This window comes from Rhinopithecus bieti, unplaced genomic scaffold (assembly GCF_001698545.2).
Source record: "Rhinopithecus bieti isolate Rb0 unplaced genomic scaffold, ASM169854v2 scaffold_15850, whole genome shotgun sequence".
Taxonomy (NCBI): Eukaryota; Metazoa; Chordata; class Mammalia; order Primates; family Cercopithecidae; genus Rhinopithecus; species Rhinopithecus bieti.
In genome coordinates this window covers 2,739,519-2,751,198 of record NW_016809273.1, presented here as the reverse complement: position 1 = coordinate 2,751,198, position 11,680 = coordinate 2,739,519, and the positions used below count along the sequence as shown (strand labels likewise).

Sequence of the window (11,680 nt, the reverse complement as noted above, 5' to 3'; positions counted from 1 at the left end):
GACCCGGGAAGGTGCAGACCAACTAGGCATGCGCCAGGTGATGTCAATCCGAAGAGACCAAGATTTACCTGGTCGCACCTGTGGAACGCCCCCTGACACGCCCGTGCCCCGCCTATTGCCCTCCCACTCCTAGAAAAGCCGCTCCAGAGGCACGCCACGCGCGGCCTTCCTCAGTCCTCCACTCCTGTCGGGATGTCAGGACTGTGGGAACTCCGTCCGAGAGCTGTACGGGTGACTCTGGGGGCCCCTTTTGTCGGGGGGCCAACAGACCTCTCCCTACCCACCTTCTTCCCTTGAAGCTAGGTGACCAAAATAAACTTGCAGTTTTGCTCCTACCCTTGCCTAGTGGCTGGTTCTTTTGTACCCGCTCTGGTGGTCTTAGAAAAACAAAACAATTATCAATGAGTGTGCCAGCCACCAACAGACAGCGCAGTATTAAAGACCTTAAAATTTTTTATTCTTCCTAGTCTCTGAGAAAATGTTTCCAATAGAAGGGCATTTACAATCATCAGGCTAGCAAGTCTTGATCACTGGACTGAATTATACTATTAGTGTATATAATGTCAAATATGCCTTTGCAGATGCTCATAAACAAAATATCCATTCCTTTAGCCCTCTCCTCTAAAAAACACCATATTTATATTGTTATGTGAAAAGATTTGGAGCCATGCTGATAAAAGCTAATTAACTGAGCACTTACTATTTACCAGGCACTATGATAAGCACTTCAAATTCCAATATCAATTTATCATCATGACAGCCTGCGATAGAGGTTCATTATGATTCTCATTTTACAAATTAGAAAACTGGTGATTAACTGGCTGAGATCTAACAGTTATTAAGTAACAGAGATGAGGTTTGAATTTGTGATCATCTGACTTCAACTCTTGTGTTACAAGTTTTTCTCCAAATTATCTGATTCTGCTGAAGTGGAATGAGCACTGGGCTGAGATCCAAGAGATAAAAATGTTCTTGTGTCAGCTGTGATACAAAGTAACTGGGTAGTTTTGACCATGATATTTACCCTCTTTGGGTTTCCGTTTCCTCTTCTATAAAGAGTGGTAATTGGACTACTAGATGAATAATAAAATTGCTTCCAACACTAATATACCATGATTTAAGAGCAGCAACTTTGCACAAAAAGAGGAATAGAAAGACAATGGGAGCCATCTGGATGTGAAAATGATGAATGGCAAAAGCTTTTGGAGGGGATAGTCTCCGATTAGCATTCAGTGCCTTGGGGCCCACACACCACATTGCCAGTCTCCTGCAAATTGCCTGCAGCTGCACTGACCTAGAGGCCTCTTAGACTGCAGAACCCTTAACAAATTGTTCAAGGTATTGAGCCTTGGGTTTCCCTAAGAACCCATAAAATTATCTAACCCATAAAAATTAGAGGTTTTATAATTTTGCCAACTTTGCTGTTAGAAGTGTAACAAAGTTTTTTTGTCTGAATTAAATTATCCCTTCATTCCAGATAGCAAGAATACCTTTGCAAATTCTTTCTCGAGTAGCTGATAGTAGAGGATTTTCACATCAGTAAAAAAAAAAAAAAGAAAACCATCTAAAGAAACAATCATAACGATATCATGATGGAAGAAAAATTGTGTTAATCTTGTAAGCTATGTGTCTGTATCCACTTTTATAGGACCATGCTTCAAAAATTCACAACCTTAATCCATAATGCCCAAGATTTCTACAGATTTTTAGGGATTTATATTCTCATTATTACTACTTACTCTCATTTAGAAATCCTTCTTAAGTCTCAATCTCACTCATGCTAGCCGCCTATTATTTTCTTTCTACCCTATGTGAACCCAAATGACTTCCAAAGTATGATTCCCACAGGGCAGTGCTGGTGATGACAAAAGAGGATCTCATCATAGCATACAGAGCAAACAGTCCTAAATCTAGCATTATAAATCCCTGTTCTTAAAAATTTCAAAGCCATCTTTGCCATTGGGAATTTTTCAATGGCTATATTTTGTCTTGAAGTCCTGGCATCTCTCATCGTGTTGCTTGGCCCTCTCTTCATCTCCCTGGACTCTTGGGATACCCTCTCAAAGTCACATATCCAAAACGTTTTTATGCAGAAATGCTGGCTAGTTCTCTTGCATTATCCTTCCAGACCATGTCCAGTGCCTATTTCTTCATACTCAAAAAGAACTCTACCACTGACATGCCAATTTACAGTAAATTACTTTTAACTACATTGTCTGCTACCCAATCTTTGTACGATTATGTTATTGGAATATAAGTGGGATCTTTATGGCCCAGTCTCAGCACAGTGTATTATTCAAACAAACAAAAAAGAATTCTGATTCTGACTCTTCAAGTTAACTAAGAGATTTGATTTAAAACAAAATAATACCTCACTGCTTCACACTGATAGTGGCAGGAGGCAGACAAATGCCTAGGCAGATAGGAGTAGTCCTCAGTGAAACCCCACCTTCAAACCAAAGACAGTTTAAAGCCTGAAAGCCAAGCTACGAGTCTTGAATAAATCCATGGACCAGATTAAGAGATGCTCTTCCCATTTGGCATGCTTTCCTATCATTGATCCCCACTCCTTCACCTATTTACATATACTTACCCTTCCCTAATTTTTTTTAACACTGTTGTGTCCATCTTTGAATGGTGCCTTTGTTTTAGCCTTTTTTGCATACTCACAAACCAATCAGCATGCACTCACCCACTCTAAGCCAATAAAAGCCCTGGACTCAGCCACACTTAGAGACTGTTCACCTTTGGGCACCCAACTTCAGAGAGGAGGCTGCCCTCTTGGATCCCCTCCCCACTGACAGCTGTCACTCAATAAAACTCCCTTCATACTTCAGTTGTCAGTGTACCCTCATTATTCTTGGATGTGGGACAAGAACTCAGGACCTGCTGAATGTGGGTACAAAGAAAGACTGGAACACTGTAGCCCTCTGCCCTTCACTGGCACAGGGCAGCTGCCCCACATGATGGGAAGCAGTGGTGAGGTGGAAGCAGCAGCAGGGCCAGTCCCCAGAGCCACAAGCTGGAGTGGGACAACAGGACAAAAAGAGCTGTTGGCATGCTGTAACACCCCCTATAGGGATTTGGGGTCACTGGCATCTCTGTTCAGGTGCCACTATGTTCTCCTCATCCAGATACCAGTGCCCAAGGCAAAAACAGGTCACATACACCCAGCCCAACTGCGGGCTGAGCGCATATCCTGCAGCAAGCGTTAGATACGGGCAGGAGTGCAAGCTAAGTGCTTCCTGGGGGGCCAAGTGAGTGGGATACCTCCTGCGGCAAGCCTGGGCCAGAGTGAGGCCTGGGCAGGGGTGTCACTAACCACAGAGGTCTCCAGATGGAAAAGCAGCTCTGAGAGAAATCCTGTATCAACACCTTAAAATTCTTCTTCTCCCATTTCTCTCCACTGCCAACCTTCATGTTAACTGCCCAAAACTGTTCTCCCCATTCTTCACTCTTCAGTTTTGAAAAAAAAAATATTACCCAATAGGCTTATCTTCACAGACACTGCTATTTTCTCATTCCCCTCTAGAACCCCTTTTGTAGTGGCATAATACTTTTGTTAATTTTTTGGCATTTTTAAATTTTGCAATACCTCTCAGCCCATTTTGAAATAAACTATTCCTCATTCTTAGTTCATTCATTGGTCTAATCAACATAACAGGTAAACAGAGAGATAGCAGGGGTAGGAACAAAATTTTCATCAAGTAGTAGAAAAGAAAATGGCAGTGTGAGTACTTATGCATTTTATTTTGTCCCTTTTACAAATAAACATTTTGAATGAATGGAAAACCAAAACAAATGAATTGCAGTAGACTCACGCAGTGACAATTGTCATGTCTGGAGTTCTTAGGACTTACAGAGATAACATGGCAGAAATAAATTAAAGTTCTTTTTGACATAATAAAAGACACCTTGAAAAGAGATTTAACTTGAGAACTGTACCTGGAAAATGACAGCTGTGAATTGATTTGAATGCAGCAACATATATTAAAGGAAACCAAAAACAACTCTTTACTACACACACAAAAGAATCTTCTGTAGATCTAGGCAACATTCAGACAACAGAACAAAACAGAACCTAGTATAAAGAAGTCCAGTCCAACTGAGTATTGACATCAAAATCCACATGCAAGAAAGCTCCCTAACCAGTTAAAGTTTATTGATTGCAAACAAAATAAATGATCCTGACTAATTTAAACAGAATAGAATATCACTGTAAAAAATATGAAGGAATGCAAAGAATAGAGAGAAAGATTTCAATCTGGCTCTCCCTCCCCTGCTGGAAATGCTTAAATAAATTTCTTCTAACTATAATTAAGATCAAGACCAAACCAGCAACACTGCCTACAAATTTTGGATGACCTGGCTCCTTCTTCCCACTCTAGCAGTTTATTCTACCTCTCTCTTCATGTTGCACTCACACTGGCCACTTTGTGGTTCCTTATCTATCACTGTCCCCTAGCCACAGGGCCTTTGCACATGTCCTTCCCTTTTTCTAGATGCTTTTCCCTCCTACCTCTCCCACTTCGACTAGTTCTCATCTCCTCATCCTACAGGCAAAAGATAAAGCTGCACTTCTCAGGTTAATGAGTTTGGGTGTTGATATCTACATAAAACTCTAAATAAAACAACAAAACAAAATTATTAACTCCAACAGGGAACAAAAAGTGCAATAAAAGAGAAACAATTATTGTATACCACATGACTAAGGCATGAATAGTATTTACAGACATCAGTCATATTGCTGAACACTGAATTTTCTGACCAAAATTATGATATAACTCTGCTGGGTGTGAGGTGTTGGTGCAGGAGAACAGGACAGTAATTACGAGTATTATTGGACTACTAGATGAATAATAAAATTGCTTTTATTTCAGGGAGAAGCAGGGAGGGGGTGGTCAGGAAGTGGAAGGGGAGAAAGCTAAATCTCTTCTTCCACAGTAGAAAGGTCTCAAAAGTGTGCCTTAAACTGAAAAAATAGCTGTAAGAGTTCAGTCTTTGCAGCTGGAGGATCGCAGATGGGGAAAGTAGAAAACAGGGCATAAAGATGCTGCTGTCTTTAAAACAAATCTTAAGAAATTATTGATTCTTAAAGCCAGGTATACATATAATTTTATTTTTAAAATGATACTATTTTCTAAAAGCTAAAGGGAAATTAAAATAGGAAAGAAACAAGAAAGGCAGGAGAGAGGTTAATGTATGTTGTCAAAACTTGTGCATCTGCTAGAGATGGGCCAACAATTTGACCATGACTAATAATGTACTTTCTGATAAAACTTTTAGGCAAAAACTTATTATCAAAGAAATAGAAATCTTGATTGTGCGTGTTGTCTCATGCCTGTAATCCCAGCACTTTTGGAGGCCAATGAGGGCAGATCACGTGAGGCCAGGAGTTCAAGAACAGCCTGGCCAACATGGTGAAACTCTGTCTCTAATAAAATACAAAAATTGCTCTTTCCAGCCAGCGCCGAGCGATGGGCATCTCTCGGGACAACTGGCACAAGCGCAGCAAAACCAGGGGCAAGAGAAAGCCCTAACACAAGAAGCGAAAGTATGAGTTGGGGCGCCCGGCTGCCAACACCAAGATTGGCCCCGCCGCATCCACACAGTCCGTGTGCGGGGAGGTAACAAGAAATACCGTGCCCTGAGGCTGGACGTAGGGAATTTCTCCTGGGGCTCAGAGTGTTGTACTCGTAAAACAAGGATCATCGATGTTGTCTACAATGCATCTAATAATGAGCTGGTCCGTACCAAGACCTGGTGAAGAATTGCATCTTCTCATTGACAGCACACCGTACCTACAGTGGTACGAGTCCCNGAGAAAGCCCTAACACAAGAAGCGGAAGTATGAGTTGGGGCGCCCGGCTGCCAACACCAAGATTGGCCCCCGCCGCATCCACACAGTCCGTGTGCGGGGAGGTAACAAGAAATACCGTGCCCTGAGGCTGGACGTAGGGAATTTCTCCTGGGGCTCAGAGTGTTGTACTCGTATAACAAGGATCATCGATGTTGTCTACAATGCATCTAATAATGAGCTGGTCCGTACCAAGACCTGGTGAAGAATTGCATCTTCTCATTGACAGCACACCGTACCTACAGTGGTACGAGTCCCACTAGGCGCTGCCCCTGGGCCGCAAGAAGGGAGCCAAGCTGACTCCTGAGGAAGAAGAGATTTTAAACAAAAAACGATCTAAAAAAATTCAGAAGAAATATGATGAAAGGAAAAAGAATGCCAAAATCAGCAGTCTCCTGGAGGAGCAATTCCAGTAGGGCAAGCTTCTTGCCTGCATTACTTCCAGGCCAGGACAGTGTGGCCTAGCAGATGGCTATGTGCTAGAGGGCAAAGAGTTGGAGTTCTATTTTAGGAAAATCAAGGCCCGGAAAGGCAAATAAATCCTCGTTTTGTCTTCACCCGTGTAATAAAGGTGTTTATTGTTCTGTTCCCACAAAACAAAACAAAATACAAAAATTAGCCAGGCATGGTGGCTCATGCCTGTAAAATCCACACCACTCTGGAGCCTGAGGTGGGAGGATTGCTTGAGCCCAAGAGGCGGAGGTTGCAGTGAGTCAAGATTGCACCACTCTACTCCTGTCTGGGTGACAGAGTCAGACTCTGTCTGGAAAAAAAAGAAAAGAAATATAAATCTCTATGATTGCAATTAGCACCTTGTGTCTAATAATGTGTTCTCATTTGAAATTGTTTATTGACAAACCACTGGTAGAGTTTCCAGAAGTGGTAGGTCTCCAGGGAAGGCTTACCTAAAAGACTTTCTTCCCCTAAATGCATCAGGGCCACAAGTGACATTTTTTTCAAGATGAAAAATTATGTTTAATGGCCCATGTATGTTGTAAGACAATTATTTCTGATATGGAAAACAACAAGAAAGTCATGTGGAGAAGCAAAGAAACCATATGCTCAGGAATTAGGAGAACTGAACTTTAGATTTTTCTATAGTTTGGATGTTTGACCCCTCCAAACCTCATATTGAAACTTGACCCCAATGTTGGAGGTGGATCCTAACGGGAGGTGTTTAGGTCATGGGGGTGGAACACTCATGTGTTGACACCCTCCCTTGGGGTGAGTGAGTTCTCTCTCTATTAGCTCCCCCAGAGCTGGTTATTAAAAAGAGCCTGGCACCTCTCCTCTCTCTTGCTTCTTCTCTTGTCATGTGACCTCTGTGATCTTTTCTTACACGGGCTCCCCTTCACCTTCTACCAAGAGTGGAAGCAGACTGAGGCCCTCAACAGAAGCAGATGTCAGTGCCATGCTTCTTGTATAGCCTGCAGAACTGTAAGCCAAATAAACCTCTTTTCTTTGTCAATTGCCCAGCCCCAGATATTCCTTTATAGCAACATTATATGGACTAAAACAGATCTGTATTGTCCAAAACACTAGTCATTTGTCACATGTGGCTACTGAGTATCTACAATGTTGTTAGTCTAAATTAAAATGTGCTGTAAACATGAAATATACAAAGGATTACTAGAAAATTGAAAATTACATCAGTAGTTTGTATTATATTTCTGTTGAACAATACTGCTTGTTCTGAGTTCTGTCATTAGTATTGCATTAGTATTAGTATTAGTATTGCATTAGTATTAGCATGGTAGTGATATGAATGTGAGCCATTTAACTTTATTGGGCCTTGATTTTCTTAAGTAGAAAATTGATTGGGGGGGCAGTTAGATAGATGGCCTCCAAAGCCCCTTTTCATTCAGAAATGTTACAAAGAATCCTAAGGTGTGACACAAATTAATGATTTGAAAAGCCAGCGGATTGTTCCTTCAAATGTCTCACCTCCACCATGGTGAGCTTCCCTCCCTGCCCCTGTCAACTGCAGTCAGACATCTTTACCAAATGCTGTTCTCACTAGTCACTACTCTATGTCCCGTGCTGAATGCTTTACAAGTATTTCATTACATACTTATCCCTGCACTATGAAATCATAGAATTACACTGTTTCACAGATGAGGAAACTGAAACCTGAAAATGTTAGCTGACTTTGAAAGGCTTCAGAGCCAGGATTTGGAGGAGTCAGGATCCATATTCCTCTGAATCCAAAACCTGAGCTCCTTATCAGTATGCTCTGCTTTTCTTTACAGAAGCCAAATTGATTTTCCTCTGGAACCTAAACTGTATTACCAACTTTTTGAATCAGTACAACTCTTTTGTCTTGTTTTTCATCCCTGGATCCTCAGCACATAAAAGGATGATTAATAAGCAGTACAGTATAATTAATACAGGATGATTAATAAATAGGACCATAATATTATGAATTTCTGTGTCAGTTGGTTTAAAATTAAGATTACATTTAAGGTATGCCTGTAAAATAATGTGACATTGTTGGGTTTTTAAGAATATATATACATATCAGCCATATCTAGAATGCAGTACATAAATGACCATCATCTACTTCACAGGAGAAACTTTGAACAGTTATTTCAACATTGTTTTCTTAGCGTTTTTTAATCCTCTTTATAAATTGTCTTCAGAGCCAAGAACACATTTTCTCTGAATGTCTGAGACACAAATTTTATCTCTTCTTTCATGTATTGTTTATGTTAGGCCAAAGAAAAAGATATCAAAAGTACTTAAGAGCCAAGTTTGAGAGTCTCCTAACGGCCTACAATGGGACAAATTTGAGCATCAAAACAATAATAATAATAGTATCTGATTGAAATATAACAGATATTTTTAAAAATATTTTTTAAAACCCATTGGTCGTCACCAGAATTTGCTGTGTCATCAAGCCATTACTATAAAAAATGACAAATATATGGAATGTATTGAGCATTTAATTCCACTTTTCTGCATAAGTTCTATTTCAGTTTAACCAATTGTTGCTGATGAAAAGGTCTTGTATACAGAACATTTCTAGCAAATAAATGCAAAAAGAGTGATAAAATAAGAAAATCACCATTTGCAACCCCTAATAAAATAATGGGTCAAGGCAATAATCATCATAGATGCTAAAACCATCAGTTAAAATTTGATGAGAAACGTTAAAAAGAAGAAATCATGCTGACTGCATTTGAAAGTGGAACATCCAAAATTATGTTTCACCTCATGTGATGCAATAAAAAGTACAAAGCATTTGCTTTTTTAAAAAAGAAAGAAAGCTGAGTTTAATCAAGGTTTCAGAGTTCTAACTTCCCATTTACAAGATGTATAAAGGCTAGAAAGAAGTTAAACAACACAACACTAGAAGAAACCAATCAGCCATATCTAGGATGCAGCACATTCTGAAGGACAATAAGCTTGGTGTATTCAATAGATGATATTCTTTAACAAAAATTTTAAACAGGTGAGAGTGGCATCAGCAAGACGGCAGAAAGGAGTTCTCTGGCTCCACTCCCTCCTCCACAGATGCCCAACTTGCAACTACCCAAGGGCAAAAATACCTTTATGAATATTCCAGAACTCCGGAGTGAAGCAGAGACATCCCCTTCAACTGCACAACCGAGAAAACCCAAGAGGTCCTCCCCAGGCCAGGAGGCAACTATAGGTTAGTATTTACCTGCAGAAGGAGCATCTGGTCCCTCTGAACCCCAGCAGCCAAGAGGTGATCCAACTAAGACCAGGACAGGAGGCAACTGCAAGTTAGTGAGTACCCACCTGGCCCTGCCCAACTTCAAATACAAGTCTCAGTGCTCTGCTAAAGCCTGTCCTACGCCAAGAGGCAAGCCTGTACATACATATATGTCTGTGGAGCATAGCCTCTGGCTATACCCAACTCAAGTGGCCAAGCAGCAACCTCAGAGGCCTCATCCAGCCTGGGAACCCAGCATCCAAACCTGCCCAACTAGATTCAAAACAACAGTACTGTCCAACCAGGGAAGAAACCTGTAATCCTGCCTGACCAGAGATCATTGCAAACTCTGCCTGATGACAGCATCCATCCAGTGGTCTCACCAGACCATGGAGCACAGCCAGCATTACCCATTTGACCATAGAGAGCAGGAAGCCACCTAGCCCATCTAGAGAGCCTGATACCAAAACCTGCCTCTCCAGGTTTGCTACCAGCTCACCCATCCAGGATTCTAGGCCAGACTAAATAGTAAAGATCTACCACCACCAAAGTATGCCTGCAAAGGCTGGAAAAAGTAGCTATCTCCTCAAATGTATAGGCATCAATGTAAGAACACGAAGATTATTATAAATCAAGGAAATATGATACCACCAAAAGAAACTAATAAACTTCAATAATTGACCCAGAAGAAAAGAAAAGCTATATAATGATTGACAAAGAATTTAGAATAATCCTTTTAAAGTTCAGGGAACTCCAAAAAATATTAATAGAAAACTAAACGAAATTTGGAAAACTCAATACATAAAAAATGAGTCTGACAAAGAAATATAACAAAAAATAGAAAACCTAGAGATAAAAAATACAATAACTAAATGGAAAATTTTCCATAGAAACCTTCAACAGCAGAGTGATCAAATAGAAGAAACAATCAGTGAGCTAAAAAATAGGACATCTGAAATTATTCAACTAGAATAGCAAAAAGAAAAAAGAATGAAAAAAACATGGTAATCAGGAGACGCCATTAAGGGAACTAACTTTCACATAATAGAAATTGAGGAGAAGAAGACAGAGAGAAAAAAAACCTACAAACCATATTTAAGTAAATAATGGCTGAAATTTTCCCAAATCTGGGGCAAGACAGCAACATCCAGGTACAGGGAGCTCAGATCACCAACCAAATTCAAACCTAAGAGGAGTCCACCAAAGCACATTGTAATCAAATTTTTAAAAATTTAAGACAAAGAATACAGAAAACAGCAAAAGGCAAGAAGCATATCATATTCAAAAAGGTCTAATACACCTTTCAGCAGATTTCTCAGCAAAAACTTTGCAGGCCAGAGAAGAATGGAAAGATACATTCAAAGTGCTGGGGAAAACAACTGCCAATCAAGGATATTTTAACCAGCAAAACTGTCCAGAAATGAGTGATAAATAAAATCTTTCCCAGGAAAACAAAACCTCACACAGTTTATCATCATGAGGCCTGTGCTACAGGAATTGCTAAAATACTTTTTAGGCTGAAATAAAAGCTAATTAATAACAAAAAGACACACAAAAGTAAAAAAACTCAATATAAGTAATACATGGTCATATTCAGCATTCTCAAATACTGTTACAGTGATGTGGAAAGCATTTGTATCCCTACTATGTGAGTTAAAAGACAAAAGTATTAAAAACAACTGTATCTACAATAAATTATTAAAGAATACAGTTTATCAAACAAAGGTAAATCTTGATATCAAAATTATAAAAAGTGGGAGGGGAGCATATAAGTGTAGAGTTTCTATATGTGAGTAAAGTTAAGTTGTTATCAGCCTAAAGTAGCCTGTTATAAGGATAAGATGTTTTATATAAACCTCATGGTAGCCACAAAGCAAAAACCTGTAGTAGTTGTGCAAAATACAAAAAGAAAGGATTGAAAGCATACCACCACAGAAAACCATAAAACTGTTCCTGAACCAAACTGAGCGTCAGGCTGCTATTTCTTGTGGCCCAATAACGAGATGCAGATGAACTGAGGAGGAAGGGTTTTTACTTCTGTAACTGGTTACAGGGACAAGGCCTGGAAAATATCACCAGACCAACTCAAAATTACAAAGTCTTCCAGAGCTTATATACCTTCTAAGCTATATGTCCACGTGTAAGTG

The 11,680-nt window shown here is 40.0% G+C and overlaps 1 pseudogene across 1 annotated transcript; it reads left to right on the top strand.

The window, feature by feature from the left end:
* The first annotated feature begins 5,477 nt into the window (after nt 1-5,477).
* On the top strand, nt 5,478-6,459 carry LOC108540030 (40S ribosomal protein S8-like; annotated as a pseudogene). The gene is made up of 2 exons (XR_001888559.1): nt 5,478-5,760; nt 6,055-6,459. The product of XR_001888559.1 is annotated as a 40S ribosomal protein S8-like (transcript).
* The last annotated feature ends 5,221 nt before the right edge of the window (nt 6,460-11,680 follow it).